This window comes from Mus caroli, chromosome 2, assembly GCF_900094665.2.
Source record: "Mus caroli chromosome 2, CAROLI_EIJ_v1.1, whole genome shotgun sequence".
NCBI lineage: Eukaryota > Metazoa > Chordata > Mammalia > Rodentia > Muridae > Mus > Mus caroli.
Genome location: NC_034571.1, coordinates 82619754 through 82622972, shown reverse-complemented (window position 1 = coordinate 82622972; position 3219 = coordinate 82619754). Strand labels below are relative to the sequence as shown.

At 34.2% G+C, this 3219-nt stretch overlaps 1 pseudogene; it reads left to right on the top strand.

The window, feature by feature from the left end:
• Positions 1-270: 270 nt before the first annotated feature.
• Positions 271-1206, top strand: LOC110308063 (annotated as a pseudogene).
• Positions 1207-3219: the final 2013 nt, after the last annotated feature.

Here is a 3219-nt window from a genome sequence, read left to right as displayed (position 1 = left end):
TAGATTGACCAGTAACAGACTATGTATGCAAGGATGCCCTTGAACTTCCACTCTTTCTGGGTCCAACTTGCAAGTGCTGGGATTATACCATGCAGGCCTTTATGAATAGATTTCATTGAAGAAATTACTCTATCATATATAGCAGAATGTCCAGCAATACAGTAATTGAATATGTGAACTAATGACTTAAAAGACCAATATTGATTAATTTTAAACCACACTTCATTTTAGGTTCTAAAGCTCTGAGGCGGAATGCTAAGCACAAGATAAATGGGAAATCAAAACAAGGTGACAGAGTTCATACTTTCGGGTCTTACAGAGAACCAGAACATTCGGATACTGTTTTCTGCTGTGTTTCTAATCATTTAATGTTACATGTAATCTTGTAATCATCAGTGGTGTTAGGAAATATGCTCATTATGGTGACCATGATCGAAAGTCAGAGTTTAAGATCACCTATGTACATTTTCCTCACTTTTTTGTCCCTAGTAGATGTCATGTTTTCTTCTGTCATTGCTCCAAAGTTGATTTTAGACTCCCTTTCTGAAAATACTCTTATCTCCTTTGAAGGATACATGGCCCAACTCTTTGCAGAACATTTCTTTGGAGGTGTGGGGATCATTTTGCTTATTGTGATGGCCAATGACCACTGTATGGCCATCTGTAAACCTCTTCACTACATGAACATCATGAGTATTGATATATCAGATACAATATATTGGATGTATTGTATACCATTGGCAGGAGCTTGGGTAGGGGAATTAGCACATGCAATTATTCAGCTTATTTTCATGTATCAAATACCTTTCTGTGATTCAAACATTATAAATCACTTTTTATGTGATTTGTTTCAGTTGCTGACATTAGCCTGCATGGACACCCATACATAGTGTCTCATTGTCATCTACAACAGTGGGGTAATATATATGGCTATCTTCATTATTCTAATTGCCTCTTACATAACTATCTTGTGTTCTCTGAAGAATCATAAATCTGAAGGGCAACACAAAGCCCTCTCCACCTGTGGCTCCCACTTCACATTAGTTGTGTTGTCCTTTGTACTATGTGAGGTCTGTGTCTACCTACCCCATAGACAAGGCCATGGCTGTGTCAGATTCAATTGTAACACCTATGCTGAATCCTCTGATCTATACATTGAGGAAGAAAGAGGTGAAAAATACTATGGAAAAACTTTGGAGAAAATAGAGTTTTCTTTCCAAGTAACTTTTTTGCTAAACATGATGTATATCATAAGAAAAATCCAGTTTCAGAAATGAACAATAAATAAAATTGCTCATCTTTCCCTGAAAAGCAGGGTGGTGTTTTATGTTTATAACAATATGAAATTTTCTGCTATGATTTAGATTATTTGAAATATAGGATTTATGAATTTTCCTGCATTGTACATTCACTTTGCTTCCCAAAATCTGAACATCTCCCTTTTGTTTTAGAATTTTGTTGATCTACCTTTCTTCTGCCTTTGTCTCTGAACATATTGTGTTCCCAAACAATTCCCCTGATAGACATCAATCGCATTATATTTTCCTGCTATCCTTAAACCTATTCTAACCTTTGATTTTTTTGATGTGTGCCTCTGTAATATACATATGTACATTAATATAACTTAAAATATGGAAAACGTGTAAATATAAAAAGTCATGTAGAAGCATTCAGAGGGAAAAAGAACACATGGGTGGGTGGGTGAGGAATGAAGTATGGGCGTTTTACAGGTCTGAAGATGGTTAAAGTACAGGACACATTTGTATGAAACAATGCTTTTTTATTCATCAATGTGTCCAATAAATATTCAAATAAAATATTAACTGAGTGTTGTTTTTCAGTAAATTGGCCTGCAACAGCACTGTTCTTTATTTTCTGTCATAAGTTTTACAATGAGGAAAAAACATCCTCTTTATACAATGAGAAAGAAACAATGACTCTGTCATCATGGACAAGTGTTCAACCACTGAGATGTGGACTCAGCTAATGACATTATTCTTTATCTGAATATCCCTGTTTACTTAGTATAGTGATCAAGAATATATTATCACTACTATCTAATTAAAGAAGTAATTTGTTAATTAAAAAACAAATATAAGATAGATTAGTAAGTTTGCAGAAGTAGGGTTCCATCATGATTTCTAGTGACAGAGTTAATATTGGGAGATTTTCCATGATTTCTAATCAGAGATGGAATTTCAGACATATTCTTTTATTCTTGTGATATCTTCAAGACAAATAATTAGATGAAATAATCAGTGTTATCATAACCATAAAAACCAGTAAGAGACAAAAGTATAACAAAGCAAACAACCATATTACTATTAGTGGAATAAAAATCCTATAAGAAGAATCAAGTAAGTAAATTTACACAGCATTTTCAAGAAAATTATAAGACCCAATAGGTGAAGGAAAACATTCCACACATTCAGTGGAAGCAGTAGAGGGGCAATACATAGGGGTCAATGCCGTTGCCTATATGTCTGTTGGAAGAAAACAGTGATTATCATCTTGTCAAAGAGACCCAATGTTGAAACATATTTTATAACATTGATCGAGTTAGATTATTTTCTGTAATGTGTTTGAGCATAAAATATGAATGAGTTGTAATATAGCTTCTAATTGGCATTTCCTTCTCAACTTCAGAGCAAAGTTTATAAAACTTTCAAAATATTTTATGATAATATATCTATACATCTTTATACTTATTGTTCCATTTCACAATAATGAGCAAAAATTCTACTAATAGTGTGATTGTTTTGATCTTTCTGGAAAACCTCAAAATTATTTTAATTTTTAATCACAAAACAAAGACATTGGGAAGCATTTTAAAGTGAATCCTTAACTCAATATTTATTAGGTAGGGATTATTAATTTGATAAAGCTCAACACATCAAAGAGTGTGACATTAGCTAATTCTTCAAATATTTCCTGCTTCATTTTATAAATTTAAATCATTTGTCAGTTTGCTTGCTGATTTAGCAAGCACAATTAAAATTTCATTTGAGATCTTTGGCGCGAACTCGGCAGAGAGCTCCAAGATCCCCAGACACCCGGGGTCTTGAGATCACTGATGAGGGGAACACAACATCAGTTCCAAAAAACTCAGAGGGTTGTGCTAGCAGGAACTGGGACAAAGGACACCTGCCCAACCCAACCAGTAGCTGTGGTTCTTTCTGGTTGTGCCACCCGCATGCCATCTTGGGCATGATCTCAGCA